Here is a 19,189-nt window from a genome sequence, read left to right on the forward strand (position 1 = left end):
ATGGCATTTTTCGACCCAGACAGGGAAACGAAAATCTTGACAGATGCGAGCCAGGATGGCATCAGTGCGGTCCTGCTGCAACGCGATGACACCTCATCCTGGGCACTGGTTGCCTATGCATCAAGGGCAATAACGCCCACTGAACAAAACAAAGGTATGCACAAATAGAGAAGGAATGCCTGGGCCTTCTCACTGGCATTCTCAAGTTTCACGATTATGTCTACGGCCTGCCGACATTCACAGTCGGGACGGATCACAGGCCCCTGGTCCATATTATCCACAAGGACCTTAATGACATGACGCCTCGGCTGCAGCGCATCCTCCTCAAACTCAGAAGGTACGACTTTGACCTGGTCTACACGCCTGGCAAGGAGCTCATCATTGCCGATACACTGTCCCGCTCCATCACCGTGCCTAGTGAACCACTGAACGCCATCCGGCAAATTGAGTCACAGGTTGAGTCACAGGTGCAGTGGTTCACCCTCCGGCATCTGATGAGAAGGTGATTCGTATCCGCGAGGAGACAGCCAAGGACCCACTCTTGCAGCGTGTTATGCAACACCTAGCCAATGGCTGACAAAAGGGCAGTGCCCTCAATTTTTCAATGTAAGGGACGACCTGACGGTGGTTGACGGTATCCTCCTCAAACTGGACCGGATTGTAATTCCACACAGTCTCCAGAGCTTGGTGCTCCATCAAATCCATGAGGGCCACGTGGGTGTGGAAAAGGGCAGACGCAGAGCCAGGCAGGCTGTCTACTGGCCCGGGATCAACCAGGACATCGCAAACATGGGCTTTAACTGTGCGACCTGTCAACGCTTCCAGCCAGCGCAGAGTAAGGAGACACTTCAGCAGCATGAAATCAAAATCTCTCCGTGGTCCAAGATTGGCATCGACCTCTTTCATGCAAATGGTCATGATTACGTGTTAATCATTCATTACTTTTCCAACTACCCTGAAGTCGTGAAGCTCTCAGACCTCACATCTCGGACCATCATCAAGGCCTGTAAGGAGACGTTCTCCAGGCATGGTATCCCACTCACTGTCATGAGTGGCAATGGCCCGTGCTTCAGCAGCCATGAATGGTCTCTGTTTGCCCAGTCGTATCAGTTCAAACATGTCACTTCCAGCCCACATTATCCACAGTCAAACGGAAAAGTTGAGAAAGGGGTGCACATAGTGAAGCAGCTCATCTGCAAGACCGCGGATTCTGCATCTGACATTCACCTTGCGCTGCTTGCGTACAGGGCGACCCCACTGTCCACTGTCATGTCGCCGGCTCAACTCCTGATGAACAGGGACCTGCGAACGACACTTCCAGGTTGGGCACGTGTATGGCTGGATCACCTCCCGGTGCTGCAGAAGGTGCAGCAACTCCGAGACCGGCAAAAACAGGGCTCTGATGCTCATGCCACCGATTTGCCCGTGTTATCCCCGTCCGACACTGTTCGGGTCAAGATCCCTGATGGAGGCTGGTCAGCTCCAGCTGTTGTTGTTCGACAGGCTGCCCCTCGCTCGTATGTTGTGCGTCTGGCCGATGGTTATGTTGTGCGACGAAACAGACGGGCACTGCGTAAAGTTGCCTGCCCGCAACCACATTCTTCTCCGTTTCCTTCTGTTGTTTTGCTACCTCCTGATACCTCGACTCACGAGGCCCCCAGTCAGGCTTCAATCCCGCCCATCAAGGCGCTGTCGTCCCCGCCACCACCTCTCTGGCGGTCGACCAGGATCAGACGCAAGCCACAGAGACTGGACTTATGAACATTTGTTCTGTTTGCTATGTTCTGTGTTCTCGCATTAGACAGCTGTTTTCACATGTACATATGTTCACATCCACTGCATGTAAATATGTTAATATTGGTCTATTCTTGTAAATACGTTCACATATGTCATCCAAACATAATAAAAGGGGAGATGTCATGATATGCGGACACACACATAATGATATACAGACAAGTAGCGAATGGACACGGGGAACAGGACATGACCAATAAGCAGGCAGGACACTCAGGGGTGGGATCTTACTATAAAAGACACGAGGCGCTCACACTCCGCCTCTTTCCACTGATGAACATCTGGAGAGTCAGTCAAGGGTGTTGTTACAATCTGACACCCACACCACGTGGCTAAGACCTAGTCTGGTTCAGTCAGACAGAGTAACCACACTTATGTTAGCAGAGAGTCAAACTCACAGAGAACTATGCTAACTGTGCTATTAGTTCAATAAACCTGATTGAACTAACAAACTAATTTTAAGGTCTAGAGTATCTTTTAGATCTAAGCTGCATCCAGTTGCAGCCAGTGTTATACCAGTGTACCTAACACGACAATCCCCATCCCCACCAGCCTATGAGATTTGAGGCCAGTGGAGATCAGCTTTTTTTTTTCATTCTTTCATAGAACGTGGGTGGCACAGGCAAAACCAGCATTTGTTGCGTTAGGTCGTTTTAAGTAATTTATTTGCATGTGTCGGTATTAGAAATAAGGTAGAGCTAAGGTTCATTTTGTGTTTCTGTGTTAGAAAGGTTTAATAGCTGCAGTTTGGTTCAGATGCCTGCATTGTAATGCGGGTTTATGACATTGAAGCAAATACAACGTTTACAAAAACTATGTTGTTGCTGGACACAAGACAGGGATCTGCAGGGAGCAGATTTCCCAAGAAAAGAAAGGCCTGGAAACCAGAAAATGGGGACAAACGAGACAGTTAAATCCAGGAATAAAGATCAGGAAGTTGAATAAGGTCTTAGTCAGGGGAATTCAAGTAAAAATCAGAGAAAGGGCTCTGAATTAAACAGACAATTGCAGGAACCAGATTTAAACTCCAATAAGGGAGAAGCCCCCCCCCCCTTTCTGCCCCCTACCCCCTCCCCTTCTCCTGTGGTTCGCCTTTCTTTCCTCTTAGGTTTAGCTGTCGCCCCTGGTCTATCCCTCCCTCCCCCGCCTTGGCTACTTTCCCCTGATTCTTGGCTACCTGACTATTCTTCCGCTTGTTCGTTGGCCACAAACAGGTCCCGGAACAGTTGGGTTAATGGCTCCCACGTTCTGTGGAAGCCGTCGTCTGACCCTCGGATGGCGAATTAGATTTTCTCCATTTGGAGAGATTCTGAGAGGTCGGACAGCCAGTCTGCAGCTTTGGGTGGTGCTGCTGACCGCCAGCCGAACAGGATTCTACAGCAGGCGATCAGGGAGGCAAAGGCAAGGGCGTTTGCCTTCCTCCCCAGGAATAGATCTGGCTGGTCTGATACCCCGAAGACCGCCACTTTCGGGCATGGCTCCACCCTCATCCCCACCACCTTAGACATTGCCTCGTAGAAGGCTGTCCAGTACCCTGCAAGTATGGGGCAAGACCAGAACATGTGGGCGTGGTTGGCCGAGCCTCCTTGGCACCGTTTGCTTCTATCCTCCACTTCCGCAGAGAACCTACACATACGGGTTCTTGTTAAGTGGGCTCTATGTACCACTTTTAGTTGTGTCAGGTAGAGCCTTGCGCACGTGGAGGTGGAGTTGACCCTATGCAGTGCTTTGCTCCAGAGTCCCCACCTTATTTCGCTCCCCAGGTCTTCCTCCCATTTCTTTCTTGTTGCGTCCAGTACGGTGTCGGCCCTTCCTACCAGTCGTTCATACATGTCGCTACAGTTCCCTTTATCTAGGATGCTTGCGTCCAGTAACTCTTCCAGTAATGTCTGTCGTGGCGGTTGTAGGTACGTCCTTGTCTCCTTTCGTAGGAAGTTTTTGAGTGGCAGGTACCTTAGCTCTCACATCCCCAATCCTTTTTCAAAGCACTAGACAAACTAATCATGGCATTCGTATGGGAGGGAGAAGAATGCTAGGATCCCAAAGAAGGTCCTACAAAAAACAAAATCCGGGGGGGGGGGGGGGGGGGGGGGGGGGGGGGGCTAGCTAGCCCTCCCAAACCTACAATTCTACCACTGGGCGGCGATGGTCGAGCCAATAAGGGGATGGATCAAGGAGCCAGAAGCCGAGTGGATGCGCGCGGAAGAGGCCTCCTGCAAGGGGACCTCCCTCCGGGCCCTCGCCACAGCGGCACTCCAATCCCCACCCAAAAAACACTCCAGCAGCCCGGTGGTGATAGCCACCCTCCAGTCCTGGAACCTACTACGGCAGCAATTTGGCCTGACCAAAATGTCGGACAAAGCTCCCATCTGCAACAACCATAGGTTCACACCAGCGCTGACTGACGCCACCTTTATAAAGTGGGGACAGGACGGAGGGACACTGGCATTCAAGGACCTATACACTGACGGCAGGATCGAAACACTGGATGAACTGACAGAGAAATTCCAGCTAGCCAGGGGGGAACAATCAACATTACTGAGACGGGCTTTATATTGCAGATTTATTACTTGACTTTAAATTCCACCAATTGCCATGGTTCGAACCCCTAACCCATAACAATAGTCTTCTGCATCTGTACCATAGCTCCTCTGCTGCTGAAACCCTCATCCATGCCCTTGTCTCCTTCAGACTTGACTATTCCAATGCCCTCCTGGCCGTGCTTCCGTCTTCCACCCTGTGTAATTATACAGTTGTCCAATATTCTGCTGTTCACATCCTCATTTACACCCAGTGCTATTCACCTATCATCCCTGAGCTCACCTGCCTTGCATCAGTTAAGCAATTACTAAATTTTCTCCTCGTTTACAAATCCCTCCCTGGACTTGTCCCTCATAATCTCCTGCAACTCTCCCAATCTCTGAGCTCCAATTCTGGCTACCCGCTCCTCCCGGAGTTGAGTATCTCCATCATTGGTGGCCATACCTTCTGCCGCCAAGTCTGGTAAGTTGTGGAATTCCCTCCCTAATATCTCCCAATGCGGCTCAGTGTCAAATGGTGTTTGCACTGCTTTTTGTGGTCTCCTTAGTCCCCAGTTGTCGAGATTCATGACAATGGATCCTAGCGTTATGAATTGGATCACAAAAATTCGCTGTTTTAATTGATTTTGGATTGTAAACTAATCTCTGATTCAGATGGCATTTACCAATCTCTCTCATTCAGAGGTCTTATTGGAAGCCTTTGTTCAAATTACTTAAAGGTTGCAACCTTCGAGTTAATTTCCTGCAAGTAACCCATTAATGATTAGACAAAGGTTAGCGTTAAATACGTTCTTAGTTCAATGGCCAGCCAGTTTAAAATCAATGATCAGACCAAGATTAGTGTGAAGTATATTCTCAGTTCAGTGTGTCAGCCAGTTGAAGATTACAAAACTAATTACAAATATTTGAGAACAGGAACCCAGTGCAGTGTTGTGATAATAGCAGCGCTCCTTTTGTGTTTTGTATCTGAAGACATTTACTTGAAAGAGGTTAGTTAATGCCTTCTGGGTTTATTGAGTTTGCATATATGTAAAATTTCACTGCAGTTTATGATTGTCCCAGAATTTTACAACAAGAAAGTCTCTGTGTGGTTTGATTAATATTTCTGTTGTTTTTTGGTGTAATCTTTGTGATGGTTCTAAGAAATGGAAACCGAAGAAAGCGTAATGTTGTGGCAGGCACTTGAGATTAACAATCTTTTTGGCTGACTTGGGCAATTTTGGGCCTTGTGTGCAACCTTTGCTTTCTTGTATTCGAAAGGACATGCGCTTCTGAAACTTAGAATCTGATGCTTGTGATGAACATGCAAATTAAAGATGAATGATACTTTCATTACTGTTGTTGCTTTCAGAACACACTGGTGTGGGTGGTGAGCTGTAGGATCATTGTTGTCTATTTGATTAAAAGTGCTTTGCAATTAATCCTGGCATAAAAAGGTGGAGTGGTGTTGAAAGTTACTACACAAACACAGTGGGCGGGATTCTCCCTTTTGGGGACTGTGGTAGTATGTAAGGGGGTCATGTGGGACTGGAAGCCCTAATGTCATTGGCTGACAGATCCCGGGTCCTGGTTGGCCGTTGACCTCTAGCTCCGCCCTGAAGGCGAAGTATAAGAAACCGGAGTCCTCCCCCGCAGGCCATTCTACTATCGAGCTGCGGGGGAACAGACACGCTTAATAAAGCCTCATCGACTTCACTATTCGTCTCACGGAGTCTTTGTGCGCTACAGGGACTAAGTCCCCATGCCCGTCGGAAAACGGGCAAGAATCACTCCGAACTTTTTCTTCGGGGTGATTCTCCATTTTCCAGGGGTCCAGCAGGAATACCGGGGCGGTGTTCGTCCCGCGGCTCTGGTTGCCGGCGGGGTCCTGCTGTACAGACCACACGGCTTCGGTTGCACACGGCGGCCACAAGCGGGTCTGCGCATGCGCACGGCGGCCCACCTCGGCACGGGCGCCGCCGACATGGTGGACCCACACAGCGTGCCCAGGTGGAGGAAGGTAGGTCCCCCCCCCAGATCGCAATGGCCCGCCGATTGGTGGCCCCCGGTCGCGTGCCTGGCCACTGCTGAGGCCCCTCCCCCGGAGTCCGATTCCTCCCACCCCCCACCAGGACCGTCACCGCGGCCGCGGGTCCCAGCTTGCGTCGGGGGGTACCACATGTAAACCACGCCGCTGAGGGTTCGGCCGGTCGGCCGCGGGGACCTGTTCCAATGGCCCCCGACTGGCGCTGCGTCGACCGCGCGTGCGGCACTCGCGGGTCTGCAGAGAATCGTGGATTTCCGGCATGAACGGCTAATCTTGGCCCCCACGCCGGGTGCGATTCCGATGCGGAAGGTCAGAAAATCCCGCCCAGTATCTTTAGAAAAGGAGGGGCACAACTTGACGTTTTAAAACGTTCAGATTATATAATTAACTTACATAACATTTGCTGGAGCAGCAAGAAGTCGATGCTTTAAGAAGAAATCTCACAGTTGAGTACAGAGCGACATTATTAGAGGACCATTTCCTGCACTGAATATCTAACCCAGGAAAAGACAAACGGGACTGATTTTATTCATGTCTTTAACCCCATCATCTATAAGTTACACATCATACAACCTACTGATCTCTGCCACTTACTGATCTCAGCCACCTTGCTGAATGAAAAAGCGGGCAGAGACGGGAACATTTGAACAGGTTAATCCAGTTTCCTCCTGCCTGATGTGCCCTGAAAGACTTGGATGTACCGTACAAGGAACAAAGAAGGCCGGCATGCAAGTACAGCAAGCAGTTAGGAAGACAAATGACATATTGGTATTTAATACAAGGGGATCATGGTGTACAGGAATAAAGGAATTGCTACCATTGTAGAGGGCTTCGGTGAGACCACACCTGGAGTACTACTGTGTGCAGTTTTGCTTTCCATATTTAAGGAAGGGTATACTTGCATTGGATGGTTCCTGGAATGTAAAGGTGTCCTATACCGAGAGGCTGAGTAAATTGGGCCTATATTCTCGGGCGTTTAGAAGAATAAGATGTGACCCTATTGCCACATACATGATTCTGAGGAGGATTGATAGGGGGGGGGACACTGAGGTTGATTCCGCTGGCTGAGTAATCTACAACATGGGGGCACAGTCTCAGAATAAGGGGACAATTATTTTGGACTGAGATGAACAAGAATTTCTTCACTGAGGGTTGTGAATCTTTGGAATTCCCTACCCCAGAGGGTTGCAGTTGTACCATCGGTGAATACATTAAAGGCTGAGATAGACTAATTTTTGATGTCTCAGAAAATCGAGTATATGGGACTATGATCGTATTAAATAGTGGAACAGGCTCAATGGGCCTCATGGTCTAATCCTGCTCCTCATCGAACCTTTACAGTGCAAAAGGGGGCCATTCAGCCCCTCCTATTTCTCATGTTATTATATGGACTATTGCTTACATTTCCACTTCCTACCAATTTCAGTGAAACTTAAACAGCCAAGTAAACCTGGACAATCCGCAACTTGCAAGGTGAGAACATATACTGCGGGATTCTCTGACCCCCTCGCTGGGTCGGAGAATACCTGGGGGGGCAGCGTGGATCCCGCCCCGCTGCTCTGACGCCGGCTGCAGTATTCACCGCCACCGGTTGCCGTATTCACTGGCGCCGGTTTTCAGGCGGCGGTGGGGATCACGCCACGCCGGTCGGGGGCCGTTGGCAGCAGCCCCCCCGGCAATTCTCCGGGCCCCAATGGGCCGAGCAGCCGTCAGTTTCTGGACTTCTTTTAGGGTCACCTTTTAAATGTTGATGTAAAACACTGCAATTAGGAAATTAATATAGTACAGTGCAAACGCAGCTAGCCACCTCCATAATGTCTCCAGAACAGTTTCTGAATTTACCCCAAATTGCACCATAAGACATAGGAGCAGAATTAGGCCACTTGGCCCATCAATCTGCTCCGTCATTCAATCATGGTTGATATGTTTCTCATCCCCATTCTCCTGCCTTCTCCCCATAACGGTAGCACGGTAGCATTGTGGATAGCACAATTGCTTCACAGCTCCAGGGTCCCAGGTTCGATTCCCGGCTTGGGTCACTGTCTGTGCGGAGTCTGCACATTCTCCCCGTGTGTGCGTGGGTTTCCTCCGGGTGCTCCGATTTCCTCCCACAGTCCAAAGATGTGCAGGTTAGGTGGATTGGCAATGCTAAATTGCCCATAGTGTCCAAAAATTGCCCTTAGTGTTGGGTGGGGTTACTGGGTTATGGGGGTTAGGTGGGGTTATGGGGATAGGGTGGAGGTGTTGACCTTGGGTAGGGGGCTCTTTCCAAGAGCCGGTGCCGACTCGATGGGCCGAATGGCCTCCTTCTGCACTGTAAATTCTATGATAATCTATGATAACCCCTGATCCCCGTATTAATCAAGAACCGATCTATCTCTGTCTTAAAGATTTGGCCTCCACAGCCTTCTGCGGCAAAGAGTTCCACAGATTCACCACCCTCTGGCTGAAGAAATTCCTCCCCATCTCTGTTTTAAAGGATTGTCCATTTAGTCTGAGATTGTGCCCTCTGGTTCTAGTTTTTGCTACTAGTGGAAACATCCTCTCCACATCCACTCTATCCAGGCCTTGCAGTATCCTGTAAGTTTCAATAAGATCCGTTTTGACGTTATGGCGATTGTGCTTTTCACTATAGAACTTCGCAGACAAAGCGAGTTGAACTCTTGAGCACATTAGATTTATTTTCAATGGCGTACAGAATAAGTTCTAGTGTAATCTAGATTTGAAGAAATGTTTTCTGCATTTTCTGTTGATTTAATTTCTATTTAGAGTGTGTAGTCCTGTAGAAATGTCAATTGGAGCTTATTGACGATTGACCTCCAACAACCACCACCATCTTCCTTTGTGCACAGTAAGACGCGAACCAGCGGAGACTCCAGTGTTGGTAGGGCTTCTTGATGCCACACTTTGTCAAATGCTGCCTTAATGTCAAGGCAGTCCCTCTCCCCTCTCCTCTGGAGTTGAGCTATTTTTTTTATCCATTCATGGAATGTGGGCATCACTGGCTGGGCCAGCATTTATTGCCCATTCTTAATTGCCCTTGAACTGAGTGGCCTGTGAGACCATTTAATAGTCAACCACGTTGCTGTGGGTCTGGAGTCACATGTAGGCCAGACCAGGTGAGGACAGTAGATTTCCTTCCCTAAAGAACATCAGTGAACCAGATGGTTTTTTATGACAATCAACAATAGTTTTATGGTCATCGTTAGATTTTTAATTCCAGATTTTTATTGAATTTAAATCTCACCGACTGCTGTGGTGGGATTCGAACCTGGGTCCCCAGAGCATTATCCTGGGATTACTATACTGGTGACAATAACACTATGCTACCACTATGCCATCGGCTCCCTTTTATCCATGCTTGAATCAAAGCTGTAATGAGATCAGGGGCTGAATGGCTCTGGCGGAAACCAAACTGAGCGTCAATGAGCAGGTTATTGTTAAGCAAATGACTCTTGATGACCCACCCCTTTCATCATTTTAATGAAGTTCAAGAGTAGACAGTAATGGGTGAGTTGGATTTGTCCTGTTTCTTGTGTACAGGACACACCTGGGCAAGTTTTCACATTGCCGGGTAGATGCCAGTGTTGTAGCTGCAAGTTCTGGACCACTGGTCTTCATAGCCTTTGCAGTATCCAGTGGGGTGAATTGAATTGTATGAAGACTGACATCTATGATGCTGGGGACCTCTGGAAGAAGTCAAGATGGATCATCTGCTTGGCCCTGCTGGCTAAAGGTTGTTGCAAATGTTTCAACCTTATCTTTTGCACAGATGAGCTGGGCTCCTCCATCACTGAGGATGGGGATTTTTGAGGAGCCTCCTCCTCCACTGAGTTCCATTATTCACGACTGGGTGTGGCAAGACTGCAGAACTCAGATCTGATCCATTAGTTGTGGAATCGCTTAGCTCTGTCCATCGCTTGCTGAGTATGCTGCTCCACATGCAAGTAGTCCTGTGCTGTAGCTTCACCATGTTGACACCTCATTCTTCGGTATGCCTGGTGTTGCTCCTGGAATGCTCTCCTGCACTCTTCATTGAACCAGAATTGATCCCCTGGCTTATGGTAATGGTAGATTGGGGGATCTGCTGGGCCGTGTGGTTACAGATTGTGATTGTATACAATTCTGCTCCTGCAAATGGCCTACAGTGTCTCATGGATGCACAGTTTTGAATTGCTTATTTGAAGTTTGTCCCATTTAGCATGATGGCAGTGCCACACAACATGCTGGAGGGTATCCCCAATGTAAAGATGGGACTCCATCTCCAAAAGCACTGTACGGTGGTCACTGATAAAGTTAGTTCAACATCACCGATATGGTCATGGACGGATGCATCTGCGACAGGCAGGTTGGAGAGGGTTATGTCTAGTAGGTCTTTCCCTCTTGTTAGTCCCCTCACCGCCTGCCGTAGACCTAGTCTAGCAGCTACGTCCTTTAGGACTGGCCAGCTTGGTTCGATACCAGTAACGAAAGGCAAACAAGGACATTGTCATTTTGTGAAAGTTGTCGTACAAAGTGGCAATAAATCTCAGTTAGAAAACAAACATTAATTGAATTTTCTGATTGTCGGACCATTGCAGAGACAGACTTAGCAGGGAAGTGCAGAGAGGACGTTCAAAAGGACATCTAGAGACAAAGCAACTGGTGGGATCACGAAAGTGAAGGAAATATAGCGAATGTAAGACCTGCAGATGAGAGTGTGCACAAAGGCCTTTGAGACTGCAGAAATTCTGATGAGATAAAACGTCTAGGAGGTGGAGCGCGAGAGAGAAACCATAAATGTGATGGATAGAGTGGGAGAAAAGCAGAGAGACAGTTGAGAAAGGAAAATGTTTTTGTGAGCAGTGCCATGGGAGATAGATTTAGTTGGTCATGTAAATTATTTATAGTGAGGCAGGCTAGGAAATATTGAATCGTTTCTTCTTGCAACAGTTGCCAAGATAACTGAATGTGGTAATTTTGCTGTGTATAAGTTTGCATAATTAATAGACATAAATTTAAATGATGGCTATGGAGGCATCCAAGTTAGTTCAACATAACATCCAGACATAACAATACAATTTCTTTTGATGCTAAATTAAGGTGTTCGTTTAAAGTACTGTCAGAATGATGGAGTAAGTGTGCCCTGTCCTCCTTCCATTAGCTGGCAATGAATGCAGAATGGGATTTTGAATGTCAATTGAAGCTTTTGAAGGGAAATTTATTCCAGTGCAGTTCAGTACAAGAAACAACAACTTGCATTTACATTGAACCATTAATGAAGCACGATCTCCTAAGACGTTTTATCAGACAATGGAAAGGTGTTTTCAGTGCAAAAATCCAGGGAAACTGGACTGAGCAACTATTTTTCCCATGCAATAATTAACGCTGCTTTGTTATGATTCCAGTTGATATAACTGGAAGGGAAAATTCCTGACTGGAACTCTGGCTCAAAAGACTGTAACTTTTACTTTCTTTCAATAAAACGTGGAGAAACATGACTTCCAGTGGCGGCCATGAGGTGAACGGTCGCACATAAGGTGGCTCGTGCTTGGGGATTCGGTTTTTGGCCCGTTTTGCCTGTTGAATGGGTTCTGTTCAGGTGGAAATGTGGTATAGTTGGGAGAGTTTGGGTTTCTCCTCCAGTGTGGGATGTCTGGAGGTTGTAACACGAGGAACAAGTCAAGTAAGGAGTCCTCATCTGACTTAGAAAGCCCTCGTGTCGCAGGAGGGGTGAAAATAGCGGAGTCCCCTGTGTCGTCGTTACCCCGTCAGTGGACAAGTGAGAGTCCGGTGGAATTCCCGGTGGAGCAGTTGAGGAAACAGAGGTAGACGGTCACGGAAGAGTTGGCAAAGGTGATTGAGTCAATTCGTGCAGCTCTGGACAGGGTGGAACAATGACTGAAGGTGCAGGGCTCGACAATTCGGAAGGTGAGGAGACGTCACGAATCAGGGTGACTGAATTGCCTCCTTGAAGGCAGAGGTGGTGATGTTGGTAAAGGGGCAGAAGGCATTGAAGGCCAAGTAGACGACCTGGAGAATCGCTTCACATGATGAAATTTATTTTTAAAATGTTTTTTATTGAGCTTTTGGTAAGCAAAACAAATATAAATCTGAGCAAACAGTGGGAGTTAAACAGGAAAGTATATAAGAAGTAAAACTTATTTTTCATTTATTATTTACACCATGATCGGTTTTGATTATTTATATAAATACACCACAATTTTTTTCTTTTATTCCTTTCTTGGTGTTTGCTGTGGTAATTGTGGTCCCCTACGCTTCGCTCCCCAGCCGTTTCCCCTTCGCTTTTCTTCCCTTTTGTTCAGGTTTTGTCCAGAGTCCACACTCTTTTTCAAACCCCAAGTCCTCCTCCGACTTCTCCCTGTCTCGTCCAGTTGGGTGTTGGCCCTCTTAGCAGTCGTCCGCACATGTCATCACAGTTCCCTTTTCCTAAGATGTCCGCGACCAGCAGGTCCTCCAGCAGTGACTGTCGTGGTGGTCGTGAGTACGTCCATGTTTCTTTTCGCTGGAGGATTTTGAGTTGTAGGTATCTGGGTTCGTTGCCCCCCTGACAGTTGGAATCTTTCTGTCAGCTCTTCGAGCATTGTTAATCTGTTGTTGGTGTAAAAGTCCCTCACTGTCAGCGCCGCCCCGTCCTATCTTCACCTTTTGAAAGAGGCATCAATGGTCACCGGCTTGAACCTGTGGTTGTTGCAGATGGGGGCTTTATCGGCATCTCATTTAGCCTGAAATGTTGTTGCAGTTGGTTCCATGACTGGAGTGTTGCTACCACCACTTAGCGCATTGAATATTTATTAGGTGGGGATGGGAGCGCCGCCGTTGCTAGGCTCGGAGGCAGGTCCCTCTGCAGGAGCCCACTCAGCTTCTGGCTCCTTTATCCATCCCTTTACTCTCTGCAGTCGCTGCCCAGTGGTAATATTGCAGGTTTGGGAGGGCTAGGCCCCCCCATGGATCTCATACTCTACAGTATTCTCTGGGATCCTTGCATTCTCTCCCCCACCCCCCCCCCCCACCCCCGTATAAACATCATAATCAGTTTGTCCAGTTAGTTGAAAAAGGCCTTGCGATGTAGATTGGGATGGATCTAAATAGAAAGAGGAACCTGGGCAGTAGGTTCATTTTGTTTGTCTGCACCCTCCCCGCCAGGGAGAGTGGCAGTGTGTTCCATCTCTGCAGGTCCTTCCTCAGGCTGGTCAGGTTCCACTTGTGGATCCCTGCCCAGTCATGAGCGATTTGGATCACCAGGTAGCGGAATTTGCGTTGGGCTTGTTTAAACGGCAGTCCCACCAGCTCTGTCCCTCCCCCTTGTGGGCTCATCGGGAAGATCTCGCTCAGGTTAAGTTTGTAGCCCGAGAAGGCACCAAACTCTTTCAAGAGCGCCATGGTTCCTTCCATGCTGCTTCGTGGGTCCGAGATGTAGAGGAGCAGATCATCTGCATAGAGCGAGACGGTGCTCTCTGCCTCCTCTCCGGATCCGTTTCCAATTCTTTGCTGCCCTGAGCACGATTGCTAGTGGCTCGATCGCTAGGGCGAACAGCAGCGGGGATAACGGGCAATCCTGCCTTGTGCCTCTGTGCAACTGGAAGTACTTAGAGCTGGTGGTGTTTGTCCACACGCTCGCCATGGGAGCGTTGTACAGGAGCTTCACACAGGTAGTGAACCCTGTTCCAAATCCGAACCGCTCCAGCCGGCGACAGAATTTGAAAATTGTTGGACTGCAGGAGGGCATAGAAGGTGCGGATGCCACGGGCTATGTGGCGAAGATGTTTGGGAAGCTGGTGGAGGAGGGGTTTTACGCAAACTCTCCCGAAGTGGACCGGGCACACTGGTCTTTATGACAGAAGTCCAGATCTGGGAAAGCTCCACGTGCGATCATAGTCCTCCTCCACGGGTATATGGATAAAGAGTAGATCCTGAGGTGGGCGAAGGACACTCAAGAATGTAGCTGAGAGGGCCACCCCGTCAAAATTGATCAGGACGTTGGGGCAGAACTTGCAAAAAGGCTTGCGGCGTTCAATAAGGCCAAGGTGGCTCTTCACAAGAGCAAAGTGAGGTTTGGACTGATGTACCCGGCTTGCCTGTGGGTCACATTCAGAGACGGGGACCATTATTTTGACACGCCGGAGGAGGGGAATGACTTTGTAAAGAGACTGGAGGATGGCCGAATGGAAGTTGTTGGTTTTCTTTTTCTCTCTCTTTCTCTCTTTTTTCACATGTCATTGTTATCTCTTTGTCTTTTATCCGGGTTATTGGTTTTTTGTTTATTAGAGCACTGTTGGGAACTGTTGGAAATATTGGGGGGTAAGGGAATGAGTGTGGGGATGGATTTGCAACACGTTCTATACTAAACGTGGGTTCGGGTAGGGGGGCTGTTCATTGATTTATTGTGTATAACTAGTTTTTTTTCCTCAGATGGGGGTCACCCTGCTAGCAAATATGCTAGTTAACGAGAGTGAAGTAGGGGGAAAACTGTGGCTGGTTACCTTGGGGGAGGGGTGGGGCACGGTTGAGGATGGGGTGTTTTCTGTGGGTTTTTTTTGTTTGTTGAGGTAACAAGTCTGGGATGGTTGGGTTTCCTTTGTTTAGGATCGGGAAGGGTTGGGGGTTGATGGGAGTGGGGGTTAGATGTTTGTTTGGTGGTAGGGGTGGGGCAGGGAGGGAGGAGAAGTCGGGAGGGGGATAGATTGCTGAGGATTAAGGTTTCTGTGTACTGGTGTACTGGTTTGAAGGGGGTGACAGCGTCCATCTTGGGTGAGCCTGGCGCCAATGCGAGATGGGGCCCTGCCGGACTTCCTTGTCCGGGTGGGATATGGCTGATCTTGGTGGAGAGAGGGCACCAGAAGCCCCAAATCTGGCTGGTTGCACGGAACATGAGGGGGTTAAATGGGCCAGTTAAAGGATCCCGGGTGTTTGCCCATCTTAAGAGTTTGCATACGGATGTGCCTTTCTTGCAGGAGACACATTTGGAGTTCGAGACCAGACATGCTGCAAAAGGGGTGGTTGGGGCAAGTGTTCCACTCTAATTTTGATGCGAGGACTAGGGGGGCCTTGGTGCTGATAACTAAGAGCGTGGCCTTTGCAGTGGCTACTATTTTGGTGGATTCAGGGGGGACATATGCGAAAGTAAGTGGGGTGTTGGCAGGCACTCCGGCCTTGGTGAACGTATATGCACCAAACTGGAACAGTACGGATGTTATCAAGATGTCACCAGTTGAGGCGGCAGGCTGCCTCTCGGGAGATAGCTCAGATCAAGGACCACGGGGGAAGGTTGGTTTCAACTCCAGAGAAGGTCAGGTGGGGTATTTGAGACCCTTTATTTGGGGCTATTCAAATCTGAGTCTCCAGACAACGACTTGACTTTGGTACTATTTCTGGATGAGTAGGTCTTTCCGGAGGTGGAGAGGACATCCCCAACCTCGACTTACATCAGTTAATCATGTGGGGTGGACTTTAATTGTGTGCTAGACCCCAGGCTAGACAGGCTGTGCTCCAAGTCCTTTACAACACCGGGGGTGGCTATGGGGCTGCTAATGTTCATGGAACAGATCGGGGGGATGGGGGTGGTGGACCCGTGGAGATTCAGATACCCGAGGGAGAAGGAGCTTTTCTTCTTTTTGCATGTGCTTCGGGTCTACTCCCGTATTGATTTCTTTGTAGTGGATAAGTCGCTACTCCTCAGGGTTGTGGGGGGGGGCGGGGTATTCGGAGATTGGAATATCTGATCATGCTCCACACTGTGAATAAGTGGTTGGAGATGGGCTGCGATCAGCGACTCCCATAGAGGTTGGATATGGCGTTGTTTGCAGACAACGGGATTTGTGGGAGGATAACTTCCACTATTAGAAATAAGAATGAAGAGGTCTCACTTTCCAAGTTCTGGGAAACACTGAAGGCGGTTATCGATTAAGGCTCAGAGGGATAGGTTTCGTAGGGCGGAGAGCCAGGTGGGTGGATTCCATCCTTGAGGTGGACCGTCAGTACTTTGCTGCCCCAAAGGCAGAGCTGCTGGCGAAGAGGAAGAAGCTCCAGATGGAGTTTGCGTGGTATCGACAGTGAAGGTGGTGAGCCAGCTTCGTCATGCGAGAGGGACGTTTTACCAGTATGAGGAGGATGCCAGCCATTTATTAGCTCACCAGTTGAAGTGGCAGGCTGCCTCTCGGGAGATAGCTCAGATCAAGGACCAAGGGGGGGAGGCTGGTTTCAGCTCCAGAGACGGTCAGGTGGGGTATTTGAGACCCTTTACTTGGGGCTATTCAAATCTGAGTCTCCAGACAAAGACTTGACTTTGGTACTATTTCTGGATGAGTAGGTCTTTCCGGAGGTGGAGAGGAAAAGAGGACAGGAGTTGGGAGGCACCACTCGGGCTGGAGAAAATGATGAAATGGTTCTATGCGGCCAGGGAAGGCTCTGGGCCTGGATTGGGTTCCCTGTGGAATGTTATAAACAGTTTGCGATGGTGTTGGGGCCACACCTGTTGGGTATGTTTAATGATTCTCTGCCCCAGATAGTGTTACTGGCCACATTGGTGGAGGCATCAATCTCGTTCATCTTGAAAAAAGATAAAGATACCATTGAATGTGGGTTATATCGGCCCATTTCTCTGTTGAATGTTGATGCAAAGCTGTTGGCTAAGATGCTGGCAACCTGTTTGGTGGGGTACTTGCTGGGGGTAATTTCTGAGCATCAGATGGGAGTTGTCGGCCAATCAGGAGACTTCTGGATGTGTTGCTCTCTCCCTCCTCGGGGTTGATCCAGAGGTAATCATCTCCATGGATGTGGAAAAAGCGTTCATCCGGGTGGAGTGGGGGTTCCTTTTTTAAAATAAATTTAGAGTAACCAATTATTTATTTTTTTCCAATTAAGGGGCAATTTAGCGTGGCCAATCCACCTAACCTGCACATCTTTGCGTTGTGGGGGTGAAACCCACGCAGGCGTGGGGAGAATGTGCAAACTCCACACGGATAGTGACCCAGGGCCGGGATTCGAACCCGGGTCCTCAGTGCTGCAGCCCCAGTGCTATCCACTGTGCCACATGCCACCCTGGGGGTCCCTGTTTGAGGTATTGGGGCAGTTTGGCTTTGGGCCTAAATTCTTTTAATGGGTTAGGCTTTTGTACAGGGCCCCCACTGCGAGCGTCCATACCAATGTGCTGAGTTCAGGGTATTTTCTGTTATATTGGGGCATGAGGCAGGGATGTCGACTTTCCCCGTTACTGTTTGATTTGCCGATTGAGCCGTTGGCCATCGCACTTAAGTCTTTGGCCAGGTGGAGGGATATAGAGTGGGGTGGTAGTGAGTATAGGGTGTCCCTGTATGCCGATGATTTATATCTGTATATCACGGACCCTCTCTAATGTGGGGAAGATAATGGAGGTTCTTAGGAAGTTTGGTTTCTTCTTGGGCTATAGATTGAACTTGCGCAAGTGTGAGGTTTATCTGGTGAGCCCTCTGGGGGAGTGAGCTGATCTGGAGACGCTACCGTTTCGGCTGGCTAGGACTAGCTTCAGGTACCTGGGAATATGGGTGGCTCATGACTGGGCCTCACTACATAAGGTGAACCAGGCCAGACTGGTAGAGGGAGTGAAGGCGGACTTGAAGAGATGGGATTCCTTTCCGTTGTCCTTGGCGGGAAGGGTTCAGACAGTTAAAATGACTCTTCGGAGGTTCTTGTTTGTGTTTCAATGTCTCCCAGTCTTTCTTCCTAAATCATTTTTTAGTAGGATCAACAAGTTAATTTTGACTTTCGTTTGGGCGGGTAAGACCCCCCCAGATCGAAGGGCGTTTCTGCAGAAGGATACACAGTCAGGGAGGTTGACATTATCGAATCTGTTGTATTCGTACTGGGCAGCAAACATTGAGAATTGAGGAGGCTGAGTTGAGAATTTGGGGCGGATGGAGGAGGCTTCATATGTAGTTTAAGGACACTTGTTACTGCCCCTCTTCCATTCTCCCGAGCCAGGTACTTTCCGAGCCCAGTGGTAATAGCCTCTCTGAGAATATGGGACCAATTCAAACAGCACTTTAAATTAGAGTCTATGTCGCTACCTGCGCTGATCTGTAAGAACCATAGATTTATACCATCGTATGAGATCTGGGAGAGGGAGGAGGCTGAGAAGATTAGGGATTTGTTCGTGGAGAGTAGATGTGCTGGGCTGGAGGAATTGGTCAAGAAGTTCCAAATCCTAGGAGGGAATGTTTTTGGGTATTTACAGGTACGGAACTTTGTGCGAAAGGAACTCTCTTCATTTCCTCAGTTGCTTGCACCCTCTCTTATGGACAAGATGCCGTCCTTTGGCGAGATGAGGAAGGGAGGATATCAGATGTATATGGGCAGATGATGGTGATGGAGAAGTCTACGCTGGAGGAAGTAAAGGGGAAATGGGAGGAAGAGTTGGGTTTGGTTTTGTGGGGGTAGAGTGTGGAGCGAGGTTCTGTATAGGGTCAACTCTTTTGTATGTAATAAATTGAAAATTTTCTGAATAAAAATATTTTATAAAATACTTGGAGAAACAGTCACAAGACCACTAATTAGTTTTAACAAGAAAGAAAACATTTATTAAACATTAGATATTAGATTATTATACAATACTTCTTTACTCCCCCCCCCCCCCCCCCCCCCCCGCCACCCCACCCCACCCTAGCTTCACAATAATAATAATAATCTTTATTATTGTCACAAGCAGGCTTACATTAACAGTGCATTGAAGTTACTGTGAAAATCCCCTAATCGCCACACTCCAGAGCCTGTTCGGGTACACTGAGGGAGAATTCAGAATTTCCAATTCACCTAACAAGCGTGTCTTTTGGGACTTGTTGGAGGAAACCGGAGC

General features: G+C 48.6%; 1 protein-coding gene across 1 annotated transcript in view; it reads left to right on the top strand.

Annotated features, from left to right (window-relative positions):
- Positions 1-19,189, top strand: part of LOC140408585 (calcium uniporter regulatory subunit MCUb, mitochondrial-like) — a 231,176-nt gene that overhangs the window by 113,585 nt on the left and 98,402 nt on the right. The window lies entirely within an intron of this gene.

This window comes from Scyliorhinus torazame, chromosome 3, assembly GCF_047496885.1.
Source record: "Scyliorhinus torazame isolate Kashiwa2021f chromosome 3, sScyTor2.1, whole genome shotgun sequence".
NCBI classification, from domain to species: Eukaryota; Metazoa; Chordata; class Chondrichthyes; order Carcharhiniformes; family Scyliorhinidae; genus Scyliorhinus; species Scyliorhinus torazame.